General features: G+C 40.8%; 1 protein-coding gene across 2 annotated transcripts in view; it reads right to left on the bottom strand.

Moving 5' to 3' along the window:
• robo1 (roundabout, axon guidance receptor, homolog 1 (Drosophila)) overlaps window positions 1–11,421 on the bottom strand; it is a 217,684-nt gene extending 206,263 nt beyond the window's left edge. For both annotated transcript variants that reach the window (XM_029446309.1, XM_029446310.1), the window contains exon 1: window positions 11,277–11,421. The gene's annotated coding sequence lies outside the window, so the exon portion shown is untranslated. The remainder of the gene's footprint in view (window positions 1–11,276) is intronic.
• Window positions 11,422–16,417: the final 4,996 nt, after the last annotated feature.

Here is a 16,417-nt window from a genome sequence, read left to right as displayed (position 1 = left end):
ACGATATCAGGAGAGAAGTATGGTGCAGACGTAACGTGGAATCCCAAAGTTTCAAAGTTTCTTTTTCAGTTTGTACATCTAAAAGAATAGTTTGACACTTTGGGAAATATGCTTATTAACTTTCTTGCTGAGAGTTAAGATGAGAAGATTGATACCATTCTCATATCTGTATAATATGTAGCTGGAGCAAGCAGCATAAAGATCACATTTACTTTACAGATATATGTATGAGTGTTCAATATCTTCATATTGTTTTTCCAAAAATGGCGAACTATTCTTATAAGGCTATGACCTCATCTTTGCAACATGAGTATATTTAAAAAAAAAACTGAAATATACTGTGATGAATCTTCATTGAGTGTCACAGCATAAGTCTTTAATTAAATTAAATGCTCATAATATGACAACGCTCAAATGCTCGTTATAGATGTTCTTCTATCTAAGCTTTACAGAGTGCGCTTTAGTAATTGGGGGTCACGAAAGATTAAAGAATATCATCACTGAAGTCGGCGGAACACAGAGTGATGAGAGAGAGCCATTTATCACATTTAAGAGATATAGAGGACTGCAGGTGTTTCTATTATTAGAACGACCATTAGAAAAGGTACAACATGTAGGATTTTGTCCGTCTCAAAGCAAACAATGCTTCCATACATGGAGGTCTAGCATGATCCTACATAAGTAAACGGGGGGAATGACTAAAAGCAGAAACATTGGAGAAAAAAGATTATTGGGAAGGTTGATTAAGCTTTTTGATTTCAAGTTTATATTCTTCTTTAGGGCTTAGTCACCAATCTTCAGCTGTTTTATAAGATTGCTAGAAATGGAAAGTAGCATACAGCATACCTATCAACCCTCCTGTTTTTCCCGGGATTATCCCGTATTTTTCCTTCTATCATGTCCTCCCGTTTAAATATTTTCCCGTAATTATCCCGTATTTTTAACCTTTCAAAAGAAAAATAGGTCTAATTAAAAAAAGTGTACGGTGGCAAAGTGGCCTCCGGTAGAGCAGGTGGCAGTATTATGTTTAACTTTAGCTGAAAAATATTATCCGCCAGTAAACACACAGAAGAAGAAAACAGGAACAATAACACAGAAGAAGACGAAAAGAGATGGAGTCAAGTGAACGGGAGATAGATGGAGACGCAGCTGCACCTGCCAAAAAAGTACGTAGCCAAATGGGAGGAGACCTTCCTTTATTTAATAAAAAGCAGAGTCGGGCAAACTAATGCTTTTTGTAAAGCGTGCCATTCAGATGTTAGCATCGCACACGACGGAATAAGCGATGTTTGCTAGCAAGAAAAACCGTCCAAGCACAAGCACGCCCAAAAACATACACTGTCAATGACTTAATTTGTGACAAGAACTGTTTCAGAGGCAGACCAAGTGACCAAAGCTGAGGGAAAGATGTCGATGCTTTGCGCCAAATATAATGTAGCCTTCAGCTTCTGCGATGATTTCAGTCGTAGTGTAGCGGACATGTTTCCCGACTCTGCCATCGCAACGAAGTAGGCTACTCGTCGGGGAAAACAAAAGCCACACAACTCATCCATCATCAAATAAATTGATGATATTAACTAATAAATAAAATACATAAATCTTATAAACTTGTATGTACAAGTAATACATACTTTACATAAATGTATTTCCTGAATGTATATAAATGTGTTTACATTTACATTACATGGGTGGGGGCTGGGTGGCTGAGAGCTGTTAAGGTATGGGCGGAGTCCGCCAAAAAGCTTCCCTTATTTTGAAATTCCAATGTTGACAAGTATGGCATACAGTAGCTCAAAATCAAAAGCTGATAGGTAAAGCAACGTATATGATACAAGCTAACACAACTCATGGAATCAGATATTCAGAAATACTCAACGACTGAACAACACTGTGATCCTGTGAATGAAATGTCAGTGAGTTGGTGTAAGTTAAGGAAAAGACAAAATGATGCGAGTTAGCGAGTAAAGAAAAAGCTCATATTTGCATTGCGCTGACTGATGCTAAATAGAGTTACAGTACTCAAATATTTATGATGTAAAAAAGTATGCTATTAGCTCAAAGGTTTTGCGAAAACGGGCACACCTAAACAAATTTAACAGGTGTTTGTGTTGTAAGCAGATCAGCAACTCAATAACACCTTGGGCTTTGTCCCCAAAGGAATGCCTTTTAGTTAAATGAAAATACAGTATGGCAGAGACATCAGCTTGATTGACACTGACAACTTAGCAAGACTTAAACAGACAAAGGGAATATTTAAAACTTTCTAAAGATGAAAGTTGTGCTGCATTCCCGTCATGTGCGAACAATGGAAAAGATACACATCCTTAGGAATTTCAATCATTCAAGCCAACCAGCAACTAAAGATACGCTAATAAAGATACGCCACGTTACTAATAATAAGGGGATTTACACACTGAATGAAAAGTCAGTGTTAAGCTCCTGTTGTATAATGAATATATTTGATTACATTAGTAAGCATTCAATTAGATTTTGGCCTTCAGTTCAGACATACCATCGCTGAGTTGGATTGATTGCTAGCGCAATGATATTTATTATGATATTTTATAGCAAAGTCGTACTCAGTTTGTTCATAGACAATACGTTTACCTGCAGTTGGAACAATTCTACGGCTTCAGCAGACATGAACATCTTGTTTAAAGCAGCATGTTTTGCTTAAGTTAAGGACATAAACATGTATTCCCATTAATGGTTTTACCGTAAAAAAAAAAAAACCTAGATAAAAGTTTATTCATCATGGCAACTCATTTCTTGATCATTTTCTCACATGATTTTTTATGGTTTCCACAAAGTAAAAAGAAAGAAAGAAAAAATAAGCCAACAAGTTTTACAGATTTAATGTGTTCCTGTACACCCTCTCACATACACAGACTTGAAGGAGCACATGTACAGGCAGGACAAACATAGACACACAAACTAGCAGCCAGACTCGGAGGGTATTCCTGTCTCCTGCACCCTGATGTAGATGGATGCCCCTGGCTGCTGATCCTGAATCTACATTAGGTCATTACAATAAGCAGCGTGGCCCAACGAAAGCCAGCAAAGTGGAGGGAGCAGAGAAGCTTGGGAGGAGAACTACTCTCCCAGCCCTGTGGGGAAACAACCTTGACACAGTCATCTGTCTTAGTTACACAGGAGTTAGACCTACTGACACACACACTCACACACACACACACACACACTCACACACACACACACAGAGGAGCCGAGCCATCCCCCCACAATCTCTGCTGTGTTGTTATGATACTGCATTAAAGCAGCTAATAGAGTGCATCTAAAAAATATTGAAAATATCACAGGGAGAAAAAGAGGTTTGGCTGAATATAATGGATGACAAAAGTATTAGGGTGTTGGTGGTTGTGGTTTCTTGGTCAGCTGCTGGCAGGGGTGCAGCAAGGTTAGCTATAACCTTACTTTAACATAGGTGACTTCTGACCCCTTCAGGTGAAGGTAATGTGGGGAGGCGGAGGGTGGACCAGGTCACGATGGAGAGACAGACAGATGAGAAGTCTAGGGAGGAGGGGGGAGAAAAGGCGCGACAAGGGCGTCACTGCAGTGAGCTCTCACTCAGTCACCCCGCGGCTGGCTGTGTTTACAGAGCTGTCAGTCACGTGGGGAGGCCTCTCCCAGGGGACACGGGCCACCAGGGCGATGAGAAAATAATAGCTCCTTCTGTCAGAGCTTCGAGGGACAGCGGTCTGATGGACACCACTGGGAATGAGAGCCAGCCTCCGGGACATATCCCATCCTACACTTAAATACTGGCAGGATAGAGACACTCACATGGGACGAGGAGAAGGAAACCCACAGTATCGCCAATAATACTAATATCCATGCTAAGAACCCATGTCCTTGTGTGTCTCTGTGATATCATTGAGATGTCTGATGTAAAGAAGATCAATTGTTAAGAAGTCTTTGCCCTTAGCAGTATAAGCTGTTTCTAGAAGGTCTTGTCAAAATTACCTTATTTTGTGCGATAATGTAGCCGTGACCAAGGACGTTTTTGGAATACAAAATGACACTCATAAGTCTGCTCTATAATTGGATATTTGCTCATTGTTGGTCTCCTGGGTGTGATTTTAGGACAGTATAGCTTGTCAGTGCAATGTTAGCCAACTCTCAAATCAGAAACGTCCAAGCATCCTTGAGTGCATCAACAAAGAAAGTTTTCAAAGTGCTTCCATTTCGACTTAATAATAAGGAATGCCATGCGGGCGATAACTGTGATTGATTACCTATCATAGAAGATCTCTGCAAGTTAATTTTCACATAGCAGTGAAATGAATGGCGATCAATGGCTGCCTGGCAGGAAGGAAATCAATGTTTTAAAAGTGCTATGTTTTGGAATACTATTGTGTCTGAAGTACACACAATGTGCAGTGAATAGCATGAACCAACTGCTTTGATTCTAAAACTAACAGTGCCTTGAACTCCACATAAGGATTGCAGAGTAAAGAAATAAAGTCATGCTGTATAAAACAAGCTTCAGAATGTCCCTCGGTGATGAGCAGCAATGGAAACCATTCCTCCATCCATAAATTTAGACTTCAAATCAGGCTGAACCACCACTAAAAAGAGTTGAAAGATAGTGGAGGTCATCATTAGTACAAACAATCAGAAATCATGGGGTAGCATCTGTTTTCTGCACATCCTCCCACATCAATGCTAAGAGCAGTAGGCCTCAGGGAAGGGGGCCGGCAGAGGGCTATTCCCCTGTCCCTTACCATGAATAACAATCCCTACCTCCACGTAATTAAAGGGGACAAACGATGTCCACCGGGCCACGCCAGCTCATCATTAAGCAAAGCAACTATTGCACAGAGAATGTGTACACACGGGGAGAGATAGGCTCTTCACACAGCAGCTCAAGAAACATAATGGCCATTGTGTTGGAGTTGACTAGGAGAGAGCACATTTCACTATAACACAGCTTTAAACATGTATCTTTTTATCTACCTGGCTTCAAATTACACTGCACGATTTATGCTTTGTTCTCAGCTGCCTCCAGAGGGGGAATCTACTGCCTTCGGGAGAAGATGATGTGCTCCTTCACTGATGACCTGCCTCCTTTGTGGGTTACCACTGATCCCACAGACTGCACACGGGAAACACTTCAAAGACCTGCATAGACGCATGAAAGTAGATGCTTATGCATTCTCACTGCTGACAGAGTATTCACATTGATGAATGCGAGAGGATTTTTACAAACACATTATACAAATCAATGTGCAGACACACAGAGAACATTTGACTTTGTAACAAAATTAGAGCAGCACAGACATCTGAGACACAGACAGACAATACACACCAGCCAACTGTTTATACTCTGCCTCATCCCATTCGGAATTGGGTATTGACATCAAACATTGATTCTCTGCTGAGCATGCACAAACGTTGCCACTATGTTTAAAGATACTGCATGAGACAAACAAGAGCATGCAAATAACAGCCCACATAGTGAATCCAAGCACACAAGGACTCACTGCATATGTGACCTTACCGTGTCTTTTTGTGTTCTTGATGGATTACTTATCCAGTCGTGTCATAGTGTTGCACCATAATAGGTGCATTATTCCCGATAATATGTACGTTACAGGTAACATGGAGCATATGTGAAGACTGGAGATTGAGAGACTCCATTCCAAAATAATTGGTTAGCTATCAGTGATTTCAGGAGGAGGGATAGGGATAACAAGAATAAAATGGGAGGACAGTGCTTTGCTCAAAAGAAAAGGTGGTCCCCAAGCTCTTTGCTGGCTTATTCCCACATTTCAGGCTGCCTCCAAGTACAGGACAGTCCTAAATCAAAAGACACTTTAAAAACCTTGGGAATGAAAAATACCCCAAGTGTAGCTCAGTGACTCCCACTGGGATCCAAGCTGTTGTATGACTTTAAAACCTACTAAATAATGCAGCACCTTACAGCAAGAAGAAATACAAAATAATAGACCACAGACATCCCACCAAACGCTGGGTAGTGTGGGTGCCCTGCTCAGACTGATATACACACCATCCTTTTCATCTTTTTCAGAGGCACCCCTCTGGCAGAAGGTACAGGTCACTTTGAGGCCGGACAGAGCGGCTTCACTTCCTTCTCACCAAAGCCGTGCAGCTGTTAAACACACCAAAGTTGGCCTAATTGTAACTGTAGATGGAGTTCTGGATGTTTTTCTTTTTGCACTTATGTCCAATTCAGCACTTATGTTGTATGTGGTGTACTCTCACAGCCACTCCATCTGTGCTGAGACTTATTCCACCGGCCTAGCCATGTGGTAATAAAAGAAAACCTGAACTTGAGAGTTACGATCACAGTAAATTGGGGGTATTGAAAAGAAATGTCAAGATATGGGACAGATACTGCTTCTATTGGGAGGTTTTGATCTATCATGTTATTTTAAGTTGTGCACTTAATTAGTCTGACTCACCGGATGTAGACTGTGGCTATAAACCTGCCATTGGCAGCGTATCTCACGTGGCATTCACCTCACTTTCTTAATTTTAATTCTCCTCACTTTTTGTGTCTAATCTAAACGATGACAACACTGCAGCTGTTGTGCACCTTTTTTCCATTTTTCTGAAGAGGATAAAACCGTCTAAGCTTCAGGCTTCTGGGTGGCGTTGACTGACATTTCCAAGCCTTCGTTTTCTAGGAGACAACATATCTCTGTATAATAGTCTATGAACATTAATGCAAGAAGTCTTATTTCCATTTCGTGACAGAACACAGCTGGAAAACTAAGCTAACTAGCTTCCATTGAGAAAATAGCAATGAGTGGAAGCCAGATAGCATAGCTTTCTAACATTAGCATTGTCCCACACCCAGACCTGCTGAGTCGGCAGCTCCTGCACACCCATTATGATGTATGACACATGTAATAGAAAGGAGGGGCTGTCTGGCTAGCACTAGCCAATTCATTTACATGGGTCCAGTGATGGCAAATGGCCAAATTGTCAAAAACTCACAGCAAGATATTTGTTGACCTCAGCAGTACTAATGCTTTTCTGTGACTTGAATCAGGACACATAGGACCATTTCAGCGGCAATTAAATGAGTAATTATCACATCAGAAAACTGAAATTTCATCTTTTTGATGATTTTTTAGAATGAGAGATTTTTAACTTCAGTTTGACTTTAAAATGACCTTTGACATAATCTAAAACTGAAAATCTCTTATATGATGGCCAGCATCTTGAGATTGACAGGGAACAAATGAAAGCATTTGTGCATCTGCAAAATGGTTTGAGTATTTGCATTTGTCTGTAAGATTTTCAGCGTAGACTTGTTCATGCTGAGGCAGCTCACAGGCCAGGAGCTTATCGCCCGATGCAGGGGCATGAAGCAGCTTACAGCAGGTGTACAACACAAGCCCCTGGATAGGACAGCAGTCTATCACAAAGGCTTACTCCCAATACATTTCCTTTAATGCTAAGTGGCAAGCAACAAAGAATTGGGTCCCTTTTTTATATATATTTGTTACATTGAGGTGTGGGACTGAGCATCTTGGTGCCGACTGCTGCTGATCAAGATCCTACTTTATATGGGTTATATTACTGAGAGTTGTGGAGCAGTACATGCAGTTATCCTGAGACAAATCTCACAGTACGGTCTCAGCCACATTTTCTGTCACTTCCATTTCACACTTTATGGAGCTGTACGTCTGTATGACATTACTGATTTGGGGACAGAGCAAATTCCTCTTCCGTGACAGCGCACTCATACAAACAGGCCAAGCACAAGGAATATCTGACAGTTGAAAATCTGTGATAGCACATAGTTTAAGATCCATTTATGCCATGACCAGATCTGGCACGTTTGAATAACTGCTTGAAAATGAGTGATACTTTTTGCAAGCTATATGTGCATGAACACGCACACGCATACAGAGTATATTATGATGATATTTTGTAGAGCAATCTTCCAGGTACTTAAAAGCATTAATCTCCATGTGGTGCTGCAAATTGTGTGTTTGATTTACACAATATTGAATCTCCTTGAGAGGCAACCGAAGATATCTTAATCCACGCCTTTGATCAGCATCTCCTCTGTCCCAATTCCCACCCTCCTCTACTCTACAGTGATCATCCTCTTCTCCTGGCCCTGATGAACTTGAGGACGAAGTCTGTTATTCTTAACCCACAGCAGATTTATTTCTGCTGAAGTGCTTCCTAAAGTCTTTGAATCAGTGATTTCCATTTGTCATGCTGCAAAATGGAAACACAACGATATCATTTTTGTTGAATAAAAAGTATTATACTTCTTTGCCACATGACATACAGTAAGTATTTAAAAAGTAATTAAAAATTGTAATCTGCCTCCAGTGTGTCCCCACCTGCAGATGAATGACTAAATCCTAGCAGCAAACATACCCCAACTCCCTGTAGACATGACTAATTGACTTGCCACCATGGGTGACTGACATGCCATCCAGAGGGCACCATAATGGCCGTGTCATGAGGGAATGATGAGACCTGTCGACAGCTAGCAGCGCTCGACCTTTTGCATGTGAGGTCGTGTGTCAGAGGGAACAGGATCTCCCTGTTGTTGGACCCGCAGCCTCAGGGCTCTGTGGGGATGAGCCACAGACGACAGGGAACCAGAGCTTTTCAATCACGCAACCTTGCAGGACAGTGATTTCATTCGGTATGGCGTTGGAATGAAAAATAAAAACAATAAAAACAGAAATCAATCGTCAGCAGCCTCAGGCCATTTAAACATCTTCAGGGTGGAAGGAAGATGAAGGAGAGTGATAGTTACTTCCTGCATCATTTTCACCTAGCAAAGGGTCATTACTGTGTTTCTTCTGTTTCTATAGTAATGTTTTTTGTAGAAAGAGAGTGCAGGGGTGTACAATTATTTAGATACATTTCAATCTTCTCTACCAGTCAATATGATATAACTGAGGATTAGAATTAGTCTTTTTAGGAAATGTGATTGCAAAAATAATCATAATTCTGTAATGCAGCTCTGGGGGATTTTTGAAAGAAAAGTATGCGTGCCTTATAATCATTTTTATTCACACATTAGTTAGTGTTGTTGGTTTTGCTCACTGGGTATTAATGTCTTCTTAATTTTTCTGCCTCCTGTCTTATTTCCAAATATCACTAATCCTGTTAGATGAAATCTATTAATGTTTTGCTTTGGCTGCCACACACAAAATTCCAAGTCTGCCCATAAGCCCCAAATTTGCCATGAAGGCATATCTGGTCCGCCTCTCTGGATTAGAGAGATTTACCCAGGCAACCAGAGACGTGTGACCGACTGTTCACAGTGGGCAAAGTCACCCATTCCACAAACAAAAGCAAGAATAAGCTGCAAATAAAGTGATTTTCATGTGTGCTATTATTCTCCATGAATATCCCGCTAATTTCTCATTCATTTTTTGTTTTGTATCTGATCTCAGTTTTTAGACTTAATTAGTGCCATTTTGATCCAGTGTGATGTGTCATAATCAGTATGTGTTCATGACAAAGAAAATGATAACATCCTGACGTGTAGACCAGATGTAGACCAGTGAAAAGGAGAAGATAACACTGCACATCAGCAAAAATGGAATTCTTCAAAAGCATTTTGCTTCCTAATGTAACAAATGGAAAACAAACACAAAAGAAGAATTGATAACTTAATCAAATTATGGTAATACAGCAGGAAGAGTTTTAGAATAGGAAGGCATTAGGGATATCTAATTGCATTATTGTCAATAATAATGTATTGTTTGACATAAAAACAAGTGAAGTGAAGCGCCAAAAATAATTTTACACAAGCAAAGTTCTGTCTGCAAAATCGGTAGAAATTGGGGCTGTGATATAAAGCGAAAGCTAAGAATTGATTGAAAAATCCTCCCAACCACCCCCGTCCCCCCCTCCACCACCATCTCTTCCATCACTGCTACTGAAAGAGCAAAAGGTGAATCAATCTGGAGAGCACCACAGTGGCAAACTTAAGCCGAGACAGGTAAGACACATACAATAACACGTCTACATTGCAGTCAGAAAATATGAAGCGATGTCACAGCAGCCGCGTGGATGGCAATCCACCTGTCCACAGAAATCCTCACAGCCATGTTGTAAATCTCAGAGAAGTGGAGAGAGTCGGATTAGTGATGCTAGCAATCACAGTGAGGAGGCTCCTCACAGAGGGTGTCAGGGACCAACACACAGCACCCTTTACACCCGACTCATCTCTGACAACACATGGAAAAGTCTTCTTATTTACGTGGGTTGGCAAAGGGAAAGTTATGGATGATAAAATAAAAATACATAGACATGCAGAATGTTTCACTATTGTGTGCAAAGTATATGATAGAAGCCTAAAATAACTAACACTATAGTAACCCCTAGGAAAAATAAAACACTTGTTTTACAATCGCATAAATTCATAAACGAATTCATAGACACACAATAAATAATAATGTCTCAAATGTTATTGTTTACTGTGAATTTAAGAGAGATACGTCCTCGTGCTGGCTTTTCACTAACAATGGACTCCGGCTTTTGGATTTCCTTCTATGTTCATTCAAACTGTATTGATCCATCTTCCCTTGCTGTCCGGTGCAATCCTTGCTGAGACTATGCTTCCAGTGCGGCAAGACAGCGCAGTTACATGCATCGCCCCGCACAAACAGTGGATCATCCACTGCCTGCAGGCTGATGGATAAATTGCATGGTAGCCTTTAGCCTTTAAATCCTAATTTGTCTCCACTAACTACGAAGCGCATATTTTATGCATGTGACTTATTAGCGTCGTTGCTTTCTCTGTGATGCCATTAAGCCATTTTGCCAGTTAGGAAACTTTCAGCACCACAGAGAGGGGGACAGCTCCGCCAGAGCCGCACGAGCGTCTTGTCAGTCAGTCAGTCTGTCAACAGGCTGCTTTGACAGGTAACAGACACACCTGTCAAATCCACCCACAAGACGACACCAGCTGTGGAAAGAGCGACTTTTTGTTACGGCAAATCATTTGATCTGTACATATAAGAATTGCTGTATAAGTAGTGTATACTATGAAAACAGAAGTCTGTCTACTCCTGATTTGCGTAAAGGCACCATGCTTTTACGCATAGCATAATGCAAGTTGGCGTGTTTGAGCTATATTTCTAGACAGAGGAACCACTGCAGCCTTTATGAATCATACAGACAACACTGCACAGCTAGCCTCCTACACCTGCAGAAAGAGCAACGCGTGCCGGTTTTCACCAAACCGATGCGCCTGTCGCATCACTTGCAGCATTCTTTACAGAGACAAGTGAAATGCAACTTACCCTCTCCAAAATTATGCGAATACTGCTGCACGTGTTTGGTCCCCTAAAAGCAGAAGTGATCCATACTGGCGAGTCCGTAAAACTTTTATTCGCTGCGCACGTTGTAGAGAACGAAAACCGTAGAAAATGTGCAGCCTACAACTAGTGATCGAGCGACTTGAGTGGACGCTGGTTATCCGTCTTTCTAGAAACAATAAAGCACTGGAAACTGGAACCAAAGCAGTGTCCTTTGATAAAGCTTATCCTTCAGGGTGAAAAAAGAATATCCTGTGCCGTTATGTATAGTGCAGTTAGTGCAGCGGTGGAGAGCCAGTGCATACAGATCTGTCCATGCTTCTCCTGCAGGGAGCAGCAGCGTCAGCCTCCCTGGGTCCTATAGAGCTGCGCTAAACTAATCACACCCGTAGCACCCTCTGTGCCTGTCACACTGAAGCCAAGCTGCCTCTTAAACACCGAAGGATGTTGTCAATGCCCACAAACCACATTCATATAAAGTGTATTCTCACATAATTATATATTTCTATTCTGCTTTGTTTCAAAACATTATCAATCATAGAGGATTTCTACCATGAAACACTGGAAACAAGCTCACCTAGCTGCCTTTCTATTGGGTATGATCATCATTACACTTATTATAATGCCCCTTTATAAACCTATGACTTGCTTAAAATAATCATTTGCTGTGAATTGTTTTAAGCTATGATTTCACAACAAATCTGTGACTGGGTTAATGACTGAGTCATCATGAAGTGCAGGAAAACATCAAGCTAAGCTCTGAGAGAAGCTGCCTACTTCAATAATCACGCGGGTCATCAACCTTCTCAAGAACAAGTTTGTGGATACAGTTCAGTTTAGTGGCCCGGCAGTCAGCACAGCCTCGCCGGGATGTTTTGTCACATGATGAGGATCACTCTGAACTCACGAGAGCAACTGATGAGTTTGTCATTTCAAGGAGAAAATCACCTTTGCTCATCTTTCTTTCCAGATGTGTGTAACTTAAAAGTTTCCTAAATCAGCTGCAGAGTCACAGTCCTCATACACAACATGTTAATGGACATTCCAATAATGAACGAGTGCTTGAATGCTTCGCTCCTGCATGCACAGCGTCCTATGCTCAAACGCGCGAGGTAAAGTAGAATATGAATAGGAGGGTGTGGCGAATAAATAGTCTCCTCCGTTGCATACTCATGCCATACATTTTAAACGGCTGACAAAAAGGCACAGTGAGTTCAGACTAGATGTTTCATTATTTCTGTCTGGAAGTAGTCGAGTAACCTAACATATTATATATCTAATCAAAATGTATGAATATGCCAAATATGTATGCTGTACAGAAGTGGTCAATGCCTATGTCACATTTGGATAACAGCTGGCTGGTGATAACTTCATTTCAAAGTGTGTGTCGGTATTTGGCATTAAGTGTTTTGATCATTTATAAAAATGCAACCACTTTGGAACTACAGTGTAGACAGCACCTTGGTGCCACTCAAAACCTTCTGGACTTAATGTAAAGCGGTTAGTAATCTTTCATGATTTAAAGGGACGTTCTTCTTCTCCATCAAAAGGAAGATCTTGCTCAGACAAAGGATTCTATTAGGCTTCAAAATTGAATTTCTATATTGAAGCATTTATGTATTCCATCTTCTTCTTGAATAAGTCCCATCAATTCATGCATTATGCTTGCCAATTTCTTTCTCTCCCTATTTGGCTATTCACTGCCAAGCCATTTTGCACTGCAGTATTTTTTTTTTCACAATCTCATGTATTTCTATAAGGGTAAATACGGATGTAACCTCTCCCCCTGTCAATCATTGCTGAGACTGGCTTTTTGAAATGGATTGAGCAGACATTCAGGCTGCTCTCCCTTCTCTCCCTGCATCTTAACAGGCCTGTCTGTGAGGCCAGAGAGGGAGAGAGGTCATGTCCAGAGGGAATGGAGAGCACCCATCAGTCCTAAATTCTACCCACAAACCTATAATCCCACACAAGGACCTTCAGAGCGCCTGCACGTTGCATATGGTGTCTGTTAGGCAGGAGTGCCAACTGGGTTAGTGTTATGTGTCTAAATTAATTTAAATGCATCGAAGAGATAAAAAGTGCTGCCTGTTCAGTTGTTTAATAACAATTATGCTCCATTATATTTTAGGGTAATTAATTTCAAGGTCCTTGTATGGAGGTTAGCATGACAAATGGATGTCCATATTGAATCGGACAAGTACATACTGCTGAAGTAAAGTGGTTTATTACCAACCCCGCACCAATAAGCAGCACAGGTGTACACAGTGCCAACAGGAACACTCCTGTGGCTCTACTGAGTCAAAACACACTAGCTTTATAATAAAGATAAAAAACCACTATGAACACCAAATGTTTTTCAGCTTTAGTGTTTTTCTCTTATTACTTTGTCAACAACTAGGCAACCCAATACGCCATCCAGCCATTCACAACAACAACAAAGGATCAGGAAACATAGTTTAGGTGAACATGTGTGACAAATTGGAGAAACAATGAATCATTTTTAAATTAAATAAATTAAAAGTTTTAAAGATATTTCAATCGAAAGTTGCCAAATGGTAGCATGTTGAAGGCAGAAGGATAGGCTCTACTTAAGAAGCACTGAAATTCAGGAGGCGGAGGCAGTTTACCAAGCGTGTCGGAGAACAACATGTAACCTCCACACGCAACCTCCGCTCCTCTAAAAAAACTTTGCTGCACCCCCCCCCCCAGGACCAAGCTCTGCACCATGGGCGATCGGGCCTTCTGCTCAGCCGCTCCTCACCTGTGGAATTCCCTCCCAGAACACCTGAGGGCTCCACAGGCCACCGACTTCAAGAAGAGCCTAAAAACCTTTCTCTTCACAAAAGCCTTTACGTAAAATCTTATGTCTGTTGTTGTTGTTGTTTTTGTTGTTGTCCTGCATGCGCCTTGAGAATGCTTTTAGCTTTGAAAGGCGCTTTATAAATACAATTTATTATTATTATTATTATTATTAACTTCATGTAACGTAAAAATGCAAAAGGCCCTTTTCTAGAGACAGAGCTTGGTTTGTCCTTTCTGAGCTACTGTAGAACACGGCGGTGCCACATAGCAGACTTTGTGGAAGAGGACACGCTCCCTATTTAGGAAGGGCTCATTCCAAGCCAGCGAAATCACAACGATTCTTAGTTTCAGGTGATTATACACTAATGAAAACATAGTTATCAATATTATATTTCATTTCTGCTAATAAATCCCCCTAAATACTACACACTGGCTCTTTAAAGCTGCATTAGTTGATATTCTTGGCAACTTGGGGCAGTAGAACAAAACACAACCATAAACTACCTTAGTAGGTACGTAGTAATAGGATTCATTTGGAGTCTTGTTTCCGTCTATCTGACAAATTAGTTACTAACTTTGTCTGTGTGCCGTGTGTGGCTTTATCAAATCTTTTTACTTAAACAACTACTGCCTGCTGCATTTGGAAATGTGGTAGATTGGAGTTGGAAGACAAAAACAATTGACTAAAAGAAGCAAAAACAACCCATAGAAGTAAGAGGAAGAGAAGGGGGATTATTCTCTGTTGGTTTGTTGTTAATATTCAAATATTGATCAGTGCAGCTTTAACATTAAGATGTTTCTGTAATAAAGTGGCTGGAGAAAAGATGTTTTAAGAAACGTCATCCACATTATAGGTTATGATCATATCTATCAACATTATCTTTACTGTCATTTTTCTTTTTGCAATAATCTTGCATTTGTTTTGTCAGTGACGTGCAATCATGTCCTGGAATATGTCAGAATATGATGTTGAGAAGGCAGCTAAAGTTCAAATGCATTTACATTCACCCCGTGTGCCTGGATGGAGAGGAAAACTGAGGAGTCAGCTGCTGAAACTCTGCTTCATATGCAAGATAAGCGCCTGCATCTGCAACTTGTTAATCATATAAAACCAAGAAAGCAATGACACACAATGAGGTCAAGCATCAATCTTGGATAAGAGAATATTACTACTTGATCTTTTGTTCATTTGATTGGGTTCAAGCACACACGTGCTACTGCAGAAGAAAGCCATATATACAATTCAGGTGTTTAGCATGTATAAATATTAACGGATGGCAGATTAAATACACTTTTGTGTTTATAACAAAGTGTTCATGATTGTGGAAAGCTGCGATACTGTGTGATAACTCGTGCAAACCACTGTCTCTCACATTGCGCTGAACTGCTGGTGCGGCAGCTGGTAGGTGGGAGAGTGTGAGATTAAACTTTTCACTGATTCACAGGACTTTTAGCAGAGATGTGATCACGGCATCTCCTCTTTTATGTTCTTTGAAGATGATGCACCATCAACCGTAAATGCCATCAGCATACTAATATCTACATTTCACAGGTACTTGCTGAAATGATGAATGGAAAATGTTATGCTTTTCAGTTCAGCTACCTTGCAGCAATATTTCTGATGATCTCAGAGGAAAACAGATGGAGAGACAAACGGAAGCTGTTGCAGATGGGGATCGGTTGACTTGAACATTAACTTGTAGACAGACTGACATGGGTCAGCTTTCCAGCAGGTCTGCCACATGTTCAGCTTAACCAGCCAAAAATATCATGCTGCTATTCCAGTGCAAAAAAGTACTTCAATCCATACACACACACACTTAATAATATGAGCATTTCACAGATGTGCCTCCATATATACCGTGCGCAAGTCTAAATAGCTGCACTTTGATATCTGTTTTTATAACATGCATAGTGGTTAATCAGACAGGTCGTTCAGAAAAAGTTATTCTTCCACATAAATTGCCAGAATGATTGCAAGAGTTGTGATACCTGCTGGGCAAAGGGCTGTGAGAGGGAAAGAGTAAGTCAAGGCAGACTTTGGAAAAGTAGACTCTAAGGAGCCTGGTGCAGTCAGTTGAAAAAAAGTACCAATTAAATATAGTTGGACTCACTTTTGTTCACAGCCTCAGCTCACAACAGTGGGTGGTGGTCTCTCTCCTTGTTAGGACATGTCCAATGTGTGAAGCTATGGACAGATTTGGCAAGACTCAACGTTGCTTCTACTGTAGTTGTGAAGAGAACTCTGTTGTATGTGCACATCAGAGCAGGAAGAGAAATTAGAAGGTAGCTCACAACATGATGCCATCTCAATAAGCTAC

This window comes from Cottoperca gobio, chromosome 13 (genome assembly GCF_900634415.1).
Source record: "Cottoperca gobio chromosome 13, fCotGob3.1, whole genome shotgun sequence".
Taxonomy (NCBI): Eukaryota; Metazoa; Chordata; class Actinopteri; order Perciformes; family Bovichtidae; genus Cottoperca; species Cottoperca gobio.
Note: the sequence above shows the minus strand (reverse complement) of the source record. Positions and strands in the feature narration are given on the sequence as shown.